The sequence below is a fragment of the Falco punctatus genome, assembly GCF_963210335.1.
Source record: "Falco punctatus genome assembly, chromosome: 7".
In the NCBI taxonomy this organism is placed as follows: domain Eukaryota; kingdom Metazoa; phylum Chordata; class Aves; order Falconiformes; family Falconidae; genus Falco; species Falco punctatus.
The window spans coordinates 17,462,659-17,476,258 of NC_137587.1; the positions used below are offsets into that span (position 1 = coordinate 17,462,659).

Genomic DNA, 13,600 nt, shown 5'->3' on the forward strand with positions numbered 1-13,600 from the left:
CATAACCTTCTTTCATTAAAGTTTAACCTAATGTGTTTTACTTTGTGTTTGACACAAACAATGACTGAATAAACAGCTAACGTGGTTCAGCTGATGCACAGTAGTAACTCATTAACCTATATGGCTCAGAAGCATAGCTATTGCTGTTAGCATATATTGACTTCAGTCACTCCATAAGTTTCAGCCAGTTTCATGAAGTGACTGGTTTGGGAGAATTTAAGACCTCTTTTTTGAAGTTATGCTGGATAAAGTGAGGTACAGATATTTAGGAGTTTAGGCAAGCCCAAATCAATCACCCTAAATATCTGCACACTATGGAAAAGGTGAACCATATACATATATATATATTTATATTTATATAGCTGTAAAATACAAATAACATTATTAATCACACTTACATAACCAAAAAAATAATCTGGGCTGCCAAAATTTGTTTCCAGTTTTTAAAGATCCTGCAAAATTCTTTGTATTGACAGTCTGGACTTTTAAGTTTTTAATATTCATGTCATTTATTTTAAAAAAATCTTAATCTCAGATTGAGACTTTTTTTTTCTGACAAATGGTAACATTTACTATACTGTACCGTGAGATTCTCAGAGGTATGTGGCTATGCAAAACCATCAGATTTTTCACTAAGGCCAATGACTAAACTTTTATAGATTTCAGCAAGGAGGAACAAGTGAGGTAACTGGGCTAGGAAAATTTATCTGGAAAATGGATTTTAGAAATACAAAGGAAGTGTCTCTTCTCACCTCTTTATCCTTTACAGTGATGCTGCAAGAGGTGTGCATTAAACTGATGGAGTAGGCTGGAAAAATTACCTTCCTGTATATGATACTCTGCCTGTGTAAAGCATAGGTATATTCAGAAAAGTTGTAGCAGTAGAGGTTGTATCTCTTTAAGCCAATATAATTTCTCATCCAGTGTTTGAAGAACATGACCTAGTCTATTTTAATATTGCAGATGATCATTTATTATATGTCTCAAAGAAATTAACATAGAACCAATCTGGACCTGCCTGCAAGAACAATTAAAAAAATAATCAAATCGTGGTTTCTCCCAGTCTAATCTGAGGTCATGACAGACAAAGTGAGGAAACTGGTTGTTGGAAATTGAGGTCTTAGCTACCTTTTTTCAGATTTGCCTCTTGTGTGTCTGCCTGAATATATCTGTTACTTGAACCTTCCTGATCAAATAAGGCTCTTTCTGACTTTGTATTCCTACAGCTTCCAATTATGCTTATTTCATTCTGCTAATCTTGTTTTTTCTTGATAACCTAAAGCATCAGTTCTGCTTGCGTTAGGGGACTGCTACAAACAGAGGTTAAAACATTACAGTAATTAGGTACCCAGTAACATGACTAAAATTTGAATAGATCATCTGATGTTTAAAAAAACCCTGAATTCACATTAGCCCATTCTGTTGGCACATAGGCAGGGGTCTTGATTTATTTGGGTATGTTACTGAGAAGTGCCAGCTGACCATTAAGGCTATCTATAAATTTAATTCTTTTAGAGGTCAGGGAGCAACACTTAGCCTTGTAGAAATTAATTTTTAGATTTCCATTGTGTCACTAATGAAGAAAAGCTGCAAGAGAAAACAGACCATTTTCAGGAATGCGATTCAGAACATTAACACCTTAATTTACATAAAATTAGTTACATACTGCTGCAGTAATTTAATTTATTTGACCAGGACTTTGCAACTGTGAAAAATAGATTCAGAAAGGCAAATCAAGATTCTTACGTATTTTCTCCAAGTGGCTGATTTCATAGCAACATGAAATTGGAATTATTAAATTGGAAGACATCAAAAAATACAAAGTATTGCCAAATTTGGAAGGCTTGGATTTGGAGTCAAAGGTTTTAAAATGGAAATTAAAAAGAATCCACAAACCCTGTACTTGAAATAATTGCTGTTTTTGTCTTGTGTACTGAATAGGTGATAAAATTAAATGTTTACTGTAAGATTTTGACATATAGCACTGAAAATCAGGCATGTAGGCAAAAGGCAAAAGCCTTTTTTTTGAACAAAGGAAAGACATGTATGAAAGAAATGACATAACTTCGGAGGAAACTAGAGCTTTTTTCCTTTTTTTTTTTTCTTAAAAAAGAAAAAAGAAGAAAGAAGCATTATTTTTATTTCTAGGCACCTCAGCTGAAAATAAGATACAAAACAAGCTTCTGCATCCTGAGTTTGCAGCTCCTCGATGTGCAGAATTTACCCATCATCTTTCATCAGTAAAACTTAAAATCTACCCTTCTTTATCCTTTTAAAATCTGTCTTCAATTTAATTATCCACTGGGATTAAGTTGGAGTTATACTATACTGGTGTATTTTAAGGTATCTGTTGAAGATTCATTTAGATCAGTAAAACGATGATTTATACTATTTAGCTGCTCACATACATCAGGAAGTGTCGAGAATAAGGTATGCTGAGTATGCAGAAAAGTACTAGATGCAAAGGGTTATGGTTTGATTGTGTTACAATTTCATTAACTTCTCTGAATTATCAATCAATAACTTCTTCAGTACAACTCACAATTCTGAAACTGTCTGGCCTTACAAAATGCAGAGGTGCTTCCACATGCCTAAGTGACCTGTAGGTTCTTCCTATGACTCATCAGTTTACTGGAAAGGACCCTACATATTAGCCAAACTACAAAATTTCTCTCTTGCCTCTGAGCAAAACAAATATCCATCCTGACACTTTAGACAGGAAATTATAGATCACCCTTGTTTTGCATCTTTCATTAATTCTCCAGAAAAAGCCTGGACAGTTCCTGCCACCTATTAATATAGCATTTTCTTACTATGACAGTTCAGAAAAGTACTCTGATTTGTCCCAAATCTATCCTAACCTAGCTACAAATCCATGGTCCTTTGCGACTTGAGGTGGCCAGTGTAAGGACAGGGGCAGCGGTCCTGTGCTGCCAGAGGCCACATCCCCTTTTGCTCTTTGCATTTGTGAAGCTTAGTTTTGCAGCAAGAGTTTAAATTTGGAGGCCTAAAGCTTATGTACTTTTGTCCCAAAGGCAATAAAGGATTATTTTATCCCTGTTAACTTCCTGACAGGTGATGCATTCCTACTTCTGCAAATCACCAAAGAAAGGGCATGTCTAGGGACACAACCGTTTTTAAAAATATTCTCCTGTTAGGAATGGGAAAGCATTTAAAGTTGTAGGAGTTGGCACACTGATATAATTATGTCTGCATTAGAACTTTTACTGATATGAATGAATCATCAGGCAAAACCCCCTACACAAATCATCAGGCAAAACCCCCTACACCCAGAGCTAATGTAATTGCACTGCTGCAACTTGCAGGTAAAGAGCTGGCTCTCACAAAATTAAATACTTGAATTTGACTAGTCACAACAAGGCATGTTGCAAATATTAAATCAGTGACCAAACCACACATCCCAAAAGACCTAAGTTCAGGACATGTTCAAAGGCAGAACGGATGGTTTCTTTGGTGACCTACTACTGTGTAACTTCTTAGCTATATAATTTTATAGCAAAACCACAAATTTCCATGAAACTTGACCAGCTAAATTAAGAAGCATAAATTGCTGCATTACACATCAGTCTTGTCTGGATTCCATACTATAAAATCTCCTTGATAGTGAATCTTTTATGTGTTTATTCCTCAGAAAAAACAGAGCCCTTTGGAACATTCTCATTCTGCCCATATATTCCTCATAAGCAAGTAAGACTTGTATATTTCAGAGCTATTACTCCCAGAATTATGATAGCACTGAGCACAGATAGCTTTAAATATGTTTGTAAGTAAAGTGCCGTTCAAATGATTTTTAGCTAATATTCATTCATTATGTTATAAACAATGGGCCACATCATACTGATGAGCCTCTAATGATTTTAAACAGAGATTTGACCTTCTACCGAGGCTCTACTGTGGCCTTTATTTGTGGAATAAGTATGCAGTAAGGGAGGCTCAGATTTAGGGTGTGCAAACTACTATGCATTAAGTCCCTTTGGAAATGTCCTTAAAACACACTGGATACAATCTGGCTTTCCAAATGGAATAAGCTAGCTGGCATGGAGGCACACTTACTGCACAAAGGTGGGAATGCGCCACATAGTTGCAGAGTAGCTATTGTTTCCTTCATAGGCAGGTGCCCGGGAAATGCCCAGCATGTAAGCTGCTTAAATTTAGATAAATAAATGTATATGACATAGCAGATAAAAATAAAAAAAGCTTCCTGATATTGTGAAACTAGTTGTTTCAAGGATAATACTCGTGTCTGCTACTTGAACTTAGTATGAAATATGGAATCACAGAATCATAGAATCATTTAGGCTGGAAAAGACCTTTGAGAGCATCAAGTCCAACCATTAACCCAGCACTGCCAAGTCCATCACTAAACCATGTTGCCAAGCACTGCATCTATGCATTTCTTAAACACCTTCACGGATGGTGATTGCACCACCTCCCTGGGTAGCCTGTTCCAGTGCTTGACCACTCTTGAAGTGAAGAAATTTTTCCTAACACCCAATCTAAACCTCCTCTGGTGCTACTTGAGGCTGTTTCCTCTTGTCCTGTCCCTTGTTATCTGGGAGAAGATACCTAAACCCACCTGCCTACAACCTCCTTCCAGGCAGTTGTAGAGAGCAGTAAGATGTCCCCTGAGCCTCCTCCTCTCCAGACAAATAACCCCAGGTCCTTCAGCTGCTCCTCACAGGACTTGTTCTCCAGACCCTTCACCAGCTCCATTGCCCATCTCCAGACACACTCCAGCACCTTTATTTCCCTCCTGAAGTGAGGACCCCAAAACTGAACCCAGGATTCAAGGTGCTGCCTCACCAGTGCTGAGTGCAGGGGAACAATCACTGCCTTTGTCCTGCTGGCCACACTGTTTTGGATACAAGCCAGGATGCTGGTGGCCTTCTTGGCCACCTGGGCACACTGCTGGCTCATGTTCAGCCAGCTGTCAACCAGCACACCCAAGTCCTTTTCCACCAGGCAGCTTTCCAGCCACTCTGCCCCCAGCCTGTAGCTTTGCATGGAGTTATTGTGACCCAGGTGCAGGACCCAGCACTTCTCCTTGTTGAACTCCATACAACTGGCCTCAGAAATATCTTCTACTGTCTTCTAATATACACAATTGTACAAATCTAGTCTTCATTTCTGTGTAATCACGTAGTTGAATGTCATGACTATGAGCCATTTGCAAGAAGCGAACAGGTTCACTGTTATTTCTGTGACACGGTACCTTGATGCAAAAGGTTCTCAGAAGTCAGGTGGTAAAGTCAGATATTGTCAGTGTTCTGTAAGATGTTAAAATGCATTTGTGTCTGTCTCAGAAATCTATCTTTATGTGACCAGCCAGGCTTGCAGTCCATTGAGCATTACTTTGCAACCGCTACTGCCCACAGAAGAAAACTACCGGACTATGTCACTGTTGTACCAGTGTCGATTGTCTTGGCTGGATTCACCTGAAGGTGCTCATTCTCTCAGAGTGAGCTATAAAGCAGCACATCCCTTTTGAAGCTTGCAAGTGTAATGCAATCTCTGCTAAACAGCAGTATTACACAGTGATAAGACTGTTCCTTACTGGAAAGTATATATCATTAGTTCTGTTCACTGGAAGTCTGAAAAAAATTGTTCACAGACTTCTTAAATCTTATAGCATAAGTGAGAGCATCTCCTCTATTCTGAATCCACCTTAATGAAAAAACATTAAGCGCTGCTCAGATATTTTTAACAAAATCTGTTATAAAATCAGACAGTAACAGTTCAGATACTCTGTGGCAGTGGTACATATTTGAAAGCACTATGTGTACAAAATTGCAGATAGGGCCTAGGTGAATGTCACGAGAATCGGCTTTTCAGTGTGATGAAAAACCATTGAAGTATTTTCAGTTTTCTTCAAATACTCTGAGTGGGCTTTTTAATTAATAGATTCGTAAGAATAGCATATGCAGTGAACTGAATGATACAAGAATATATGGAAGTCCTTTTGAAAGAATATCAGATAAAGAATACACTAGATTAAAAAACAATCAATGTCCATTGTGGCAAAAGATGAAAAAATGCAACAGAAATTTGAATGGATAAAAATCTTAGTTTTATATGGTTCTTTTTTTCAGTGTACCAGATTAAAACTCATTTCATAAAACAGCAGAGGCTCTCAGTGAATATCTGCTAAAAGAATAGATCTGTGAAAGTAGTATTGTATAATTTTTGTGCAACAAGGATATCCATTTAATAGGTTTCCACACCAGCTTTGATCACATTTGGAATTATTCTGCTTTTTGTTACATTTTCTCAGTTATTTTTTTAAACTTTTTTATGCTTTCTTTGAAATATATGAACCTTTTAATGTATGGATAATTTATTCAGCTCCTAAATTTAAATGCCTGGTGGGCGTAATTTTCCTATTTTAGTTTACTTCTATAGCTGCCTTCACTTTGTCTGGAATATATTATTCATTGTCTCCAAATTATAACAGGACTGATGTGTTAGAGTATAACTCCTTAAATTCATTTCAATATTTTAACTATTTGCATAACAATCCAGGGGGGTAGAAAGCTTCCCTGGCAGCCTCTTTGTCTCAAAGAAATTGTCAGAGACTTTTAATGTTGTTAACTGTGTTTCCAAGAAAGCACAACATATTATAATATGACCTTAAGAACTGGAACATGAAGATGTTTGTGCCAGTATTGTGACTTTTTTTGTAATTTGAAAATGTTCTCACAAATTATGGGTTATTAAATCTGTATAAAGATGCAGATCTTAAGCAGGCCAAACTCTTCATTGACATAACTGGAGGGTCTTGCCATAGTCAAAACTGAACACTTTCTTTTCCAGATTAAAACACATTTTTAAGTGGTTCTTCAAACATATTCCATTGGCTCACAGTGTAATTTCATCACAAAAGTAAGTTTTCTACATTTAGAAGGTGAAATGCAAGCAGTGGCGCTAGGCCACCTGCAAGGCCCCCTTGCAGAGCATGTGGTGGAAGAGGGGTTCAGTAGAAGTGTCATTGATGGAGATGCAAAGTGAAACTCTTTTAGTACTGGGCAGGGGTGGAGTGGAGTGATGAGTAACAACTCAGCAGAGCTTTGTTTTACAGCATAGCTCTTGGTCTGAGAGGTGTAACAGGACTTTGACTCTGCCAGATTTCCACCAGAACCTTCTCCCTTAAGTGAACATCCCCAAGCACCACAAAAAAAGGTTTGTTTCAAAACACAACAGCAAAACAAAAAAAACCCAACAACAAACCACCCACCTTTGAAGCTAGATTTTACTTGAGCATAAAACTGAAGAGCAAACATAAAGAAAATTCAGGAGACAGAGCCTGTAAAGAAATCTTCCCCCCCTGACAGCAGCAGGGGTTGGGTTGTCTTTTCTGTATGATTCCTAGTCCACTACCTGTATTTGGGTCTCTGCGTCTTCAGGGGACGATTTTGTTTCAGTCCTGGGCTCCCTGAGCTGCGTGCTCTTATTTCTGGCAGCTCTTTTCTGCCTCCCTTCTGCTCCGTGGGCTGGCATGGGGTCCTGGGCCATGGGCAGGTTGGGGGGAGCCCCGGGAGAGGCCGGGCAGGGGCAGGCAGGGCTGGGAGTTCCTCAGGGCACTGGTTGTTTCCAGCATGAGCAGGTTTCCTTTTGCTGCCTCAGGACACCTTTTAAGAGGAATGTAACAAAGACACAGCACGGGTGCCAGCTGAAAGCTGGGAGACAGGTTGAAGCTAAAGTCCTTGCTTGTTAGGGCCTGCCAGAGTGTTATGGGACTTACCTTGTGGATTTTGTTGTAAAATTTCATGCAAGACTCTAGAAAATAAGGTATACTATTCTTTACAGTGTAAAGCATGCTCACTGTTTACACTAAAACCCAGATGTCACAGCTGTGCCAAGAGCCTCTGTTTATACAAAAGCTGAGGAGACAGAGCACTTGACCAAGAGGTAGTAATATTGATGTAGCAGATGTCTCAAATTCAGTGTACCATTTAGGACAATACTATTGCCATTAGGCCATGAAACAAAGTTCCAGAATATTCTGTAACCTTTTCTGGTGAAACAGAGCCACTGTTCGGAAAGAAATAGAGGACTCATGAACCCAGGGGGAGGGAGCAACAGAGGCCACATGTTCACAGAAGTTCTGATGGCATTCTCATGGAGATTTACTGCAGGATCAGCCTAGATCCTGCAATAAGGACCATATTTTTCTACGTTATGCTATGTGGGGATGCCTTTGTAGGTCTAATTTGAAGTGTCTTTGGTAATGTAGGGAACTGAAGCTGGGGTCATCCAAGTCCTTTAAACGTGGACAATTTTTCATGTCTTGCCATAAGGAACATCAGATGTTGAAAAGTACAATTCCGTACCGTGTAAACAAAACCAAATCATATGTCTAATAGCTAAATATGTGTCATATATATATATATATAAAGTGGATTTATAGACTTAAAATAGAAAAAAAAGTCTGTGTTTTGAGACATGAAATAGCTGAGTGGAGTTGCGGTAAGTGAGTATTTCTCTTAGACGCTGAAGTAATCAAAATGACAGTAATCATGAAAGAAGTAACTGTTATCCTAAAACAATGTTAAAATGAGTAATAGGGCGAGACATGACTCTATGTATAGTCCCATTGAAAAACAGTGGGGATTTGGACCAGTTTCAATGGGGGCGATTACCACTGGTGCTTTTCTAAAGCTTGTCCAGTTTACGTATTCCTGTAGGGAAAGTATTTATTGGTGATTTTATTACTGTCTTACTTCCTAAGCTCACTGGATACTACTTAAACCCCAGCTTTTCTGGGAATGACTTCTACTACAACTGAATTTCTCTGAAAGCAGGTATTTGTCAGGGCAGAATGGGTGGCAGTCACACAGGAAAGAGCCGTAGGTTATGTAGACACCTCCTTTGCCAATCCTATCACCTCCTCACTCCACTCTACTCCCTCTCTCTCTCTTTGACAGGATTCTGAAAAGGCAAGGGCAAGGAAAGAGGTTTCTAACCAGAAATCCTTTTTGTAGAGGAGACTGGTTCCATTACATGCATGTGATAGTACAAAAAGCATATGGAGCTTCAAATTGGGAGCAACTGAGGCATCAGAAAAATCCTGTCTCAAAAAGAGTTGGACAAGTCAGCCTAATCCAATAACTTGTAATGATTAGAGTTTCATTAGTATTAAAACTATTGCAAGTTTGTCTCCAAGATTAAGAAATGATTGCTAATTATGCAAACCTTTTTCTAAATGTTAAAGCAATATTTATTTTCACTTTTGAAGCATACAATTTTTTATAGCATTAAAAAAATGTAGAAATCTATTTAGCTGAAACTTAATTTATAATTTGTAAGTTTGGGCAACTGCATTTAAGCTGCGGCACCAAATATAGGATTATAATTATTAAGCCATTTTTCACTGGGGAGGGGGGAATATTTCAATAGTTTAATTAAAAAATAAAATATTGTTTCTCAGTGTGATATTAATAGAAACATTAGTTTTTGGGTTTTTAAGAAGAAACATTCTAAAATAGGTTATCAAAATTTAAAGTATAACTGTTGCCCATAGTGGTCGTGGTGGTGTTTTTAATTTAGTCTCCTGCAGGGATCAAAATGCCTCCTCTGTCTTCCAGTCCTGGTGATCCCTTTCAATTCCTCTGCACTCTACTCAGAAGTTACATTGTTTCGGTGCTATAGATGCCTAGCCCATATGAAGAGCTTCAATATAAATTTCAGAATTTTTTCATATTTTTAAAATGTCAGGTAGATATATCTTAATTTCAGAATAACATGTTAGATACAATTCCTGCGAGACCACTTCTCCCAAACGCTTGATTCGTAACAGATCTCGTGATATTTGATATGCTTTGTATGAAGTAATAAAATCAAATGACGGGCAATAGTGTCTGAAATTTGGAGATTTCGTATTTCTAAAGTGTAGATCTTCCACCTCATGCCCTATGAAGTAAAGCTTGAAAGTTAGAATTGAAGGCTTAGATTCCAGAAAGCAAATATAAAAACTTTCAACAGACATTTCTTTCTGAATATTTTGTGTTCTAAAGTAAATTTTGTGGTTTGAAGGGCTTGACACTTATTTAATATATTATGTTAAAGTTTTAATCTGGACATTGCTGCTGGATCAAAAATTGAGCTGAAGAGAATTTTGAGCAGTTGTTTAAGATAGCTCCCAGACCCAAGGCATGGCCAACTACACCTACACTATTCTGCAAGAAGTCTAACCAAATTCAGCATAGTAATACCATGATGTCAGATAGTGCTTTGTCCTTTGTGATGTAAGAAAACAGTTTCTATTTGAGAAGCATTTTAACACAGTGCTAGCAGGGAACACGGAATTCGGCCTGTTGTGAACATGTTCCAGAGACAAATGCATCAAGTGTAAAGATTACTGGTGGTGGCTGGTCCTCGAGAGAGCAATGGTAAGCCTGTGAATGACAGTGGATCAAGCAGCACATTTGCAATAGGTAGAACTAACTTGGATAATGCCGTCCATGGACGACTGGTCCTTGAGCAATATGTGATTCAGGTGCACATAGATCAAACATTGTGACGAATGTGAAGCAACTTGGGTGTGATTTCTTTGCTAGCTGGTATAGAACACTGCCCTGCATTTTGTTAAGGAAGCTGAGAGATGTGGCAGCAGCAGCTCCGTTTCAAACAGAAAATGCCTCTCTGAAGCCTGAGAAAGCCTGTGTCGCTCTAGCAGGTAGTAGTAAATGGGTTCTTATAGCAATGGATCTTGCCGTTGTAACTTCTCCCCAGTTCACAAGCATGAGTGTGCTTGCAGATACAGCCTGACACTACAGTAAGAGAGCAAAGAAGTGGAAATTAACCCTTCATATTTTCCTGCAGTTATGGTCTGTCCTCAGCCTGTTCCTCCATCTAGCTGTGTGATTTGTGTGTGATTTGCTATGTAAATTTGGTCTGATCTGAAATAAGACACACTCATTCTGTGGCTTAAGAGAATTTCCTTGCATGGCTGGAAGGAAGTGAAGAGTTGGGGTGACGAGTGCTTATGAGACTCTGCCATTTCAGTGGGCTTGCATATTTATATGATAAAATAGGTATTTCTTTTTAAATTAAAAACTTAAACGTAAAACTGATGTAGCTACCCTACATCAGTCGTTTTGGTCTCTGTATGTAGCCTATTCCCCTTGATTAAAACATGTAGAGACAAAAGTGTATATTTGAGTCTCAAGTTTTGGGGAGTAGGATCCATATCCTCAAAATTACAGGAAGGCTGACATGTGGTTTAGCCATTGCACTAAGAATTGAGATGTCTGGGTTCACTTTATTTTGATGTGTGACATTATGGAAATAGCTTACTCATTCTATGCCTTAGTTTTCCTCATTAAAAGTAGATAATACTTTCTTGTCTTGTCTGTGTTCTAAGGTCTTTGAATTGGTGGTGGGCTGTTTCATATTTTGCATTTCTAAAAATGCCAAAAGGCACAGTATCTCTTTTAACTTTCTTGGCAGTTCCATAAGGGAAATAATAACAAAACACTGAAACCACTCTTTTAAAGTAGTTACTAAATAAAAAATAAAAATTAATAATAATAAAAAAGTGGGAAACTAATAAGTAGACAATCAAATAAAAGCAATTAAAGGATACAACAAGATTGTTCACTTTTTATATGATTTACACTTTTAAAAGCAAAAATAAATGAAAACTAGGAATAACAGTTGAGAAATAAACATCTTGCAAAAAGGTAGAAGCAAAAATTTGAAAAGAAACTGAGGAAGTGGTGATTTATCCATAAGTCTTCTATTTGTTTAACTCTAAGATGATACACATTAACTGTGCAATTTCAAATTACCTAAAAGGAGATGATTACCAGGAGCACAGTAGGACATTTAAATTGTATGCACTAATTATTTTTTTTTACAAATTATTGGTTTGCCAAGTACACCGATCTGGTTGAGTGGATGCAAAACAATGTGCTGTGCATTATAGTATTGATAGAAATATTTAGTCATCTATAACTGTATTCTAAGTGACACTAGACTTGTTGATGGTTTTGTAGTGAACACGTCCCCTACTACACAGTAGCTATCTGTAACTGTGGCTGGTTTGAAAATGCCCTGCCAAGTCACGCAGTTGCAGCAGTCATATATTGATCTGATCTACAGAGGCAGTGGGTCCAAGTTCTGTTGATTATTTGTCTTACTTAGCAGTAAGTTAAGCAGTGTGAAAAACTGTGCAAATGCTCTTTTGGGTCATTATGTTATTGTGCATCATCTACAATATACTAATATATTTTGAGCTTGTGTACACGTCTTGTTAAATTTATTTGTTTTTAACAAATCATTTTTGAAAACATGCTCATTTTATCACAACTGCTTCTTAAATCTAACATATTTATCATAAAGTATTTTATTTATTGAATTTTATTTGCCATCAAGAGAGACAGACATGAATATAATGTTTAAAAAGATGTCTATTGATGTGAGAAAAATGCAAGCCGTGTGGTAGAAGCTCAGTGAGTGGGAGAAATGTAAATGTTCTCTGCATTTTATCTCACATGACAGAATGCATTATGGTCAAAATAGTGTCTTCTCAGAGACACAGGTTTCTAACATCTGCATAATACACTTTTATGTAAGCTCTTTATTCTGCATGCAATTGTTTAGTTAAATGCCCTACAGTCTCATTTATAAGACCCTCTTTTATGCCATCACCTTGTATGGGTTCTGTACCTTGGATACATATAACCCAATTATAATTACCATGACAATATGTAACACCTTTTTGAAACCCTCCTCATGTGATACAGGGGTGTGGTACATACTGATGTCAGAAACAAGCTATTTTCATCAGACAATTAGTTGTCTTTGACACAGGCCTGCATTTCCCACCAATTAGTACAAACGGCAGGGTGCATTTCCAGAATTTTGCAAAGCCAGCAGCTTGTGCTATTAAGCGGAATTTAGGATATTTAAATAAGTTCCAATACGTATTCTATTTTTCTTAATTTGCTGAAATCAATAACTGCTTTTCATCTGTGAATCATTTCTGACTCGACATAATGCACTTAGATTAAAGGTCTTATGAGATTTATTCTTCCTGTCAACAAACAGCTTTAGTTTTAATTTTAGTCTTTCATACCTGATGAGTGCTAATAACAGCCATTGAACAAGAGCTCAAAGTTACAGTATCCTCTGTAGTACTTCAGCTATTAACCCAGGACACAATGTTAACAATTAAAACAGATGATTCTGTAGCACAGCCTTCTAATCAGGTATGCAAATACAAAGCTAGCATGTTGGTCAGATTTTAATGGATTTCCAGATATTATGAATAGCTATAAAGAAGTTGGGCTCAGGTGTCCTTTTCTACTGTGCCATGAAATCATCTTAGAAATGTCTTCAGATGTTATGGGTCTTAGTTGCACAGCCAGCAATATGAGTCAGAATAATTTAATGCTGCTGTGGTCAATTTTGCCACAGTGGCCGGCAGTGCTGAAGGGCTAGTGCCTGATCAAAAGCCATCAAAACAGAGACTCCTGTTTGTGAAAATGGGCTTTCAGTGTCTCCCTGAAAAAAAAAAAAAAAAAAAAAAGGAGGGTGGTGGTGCTGGGGAATGGCATAAGAGCATCCTACAGACTTCTTC

The 13,600-nt window shown here is 37.6% G+C and overlaps 1 long non-coding RNA gene across 1 annotated transcript in view; it reads left to right on the top strand.

Annotated features, from left to right (window-relative positions):
- LOC308066872 overlaps window positions 1–13,600 on the top strand; it is a 151,057-nt gene that overhangs the window by 103,745 nt on the left and 33,712 nt on the right. The window contains exon 3 of the long non-coding RNA XR_013929349.1: window positions 1–13,600. This exon is cut by the window's left edge and continues 99,002 nt beyond it; it is cut by the window's right edge and continues 33,712 nt beyond it. This is a non-coding gene — a long non-coding RNA (uncharacterized lncRNA).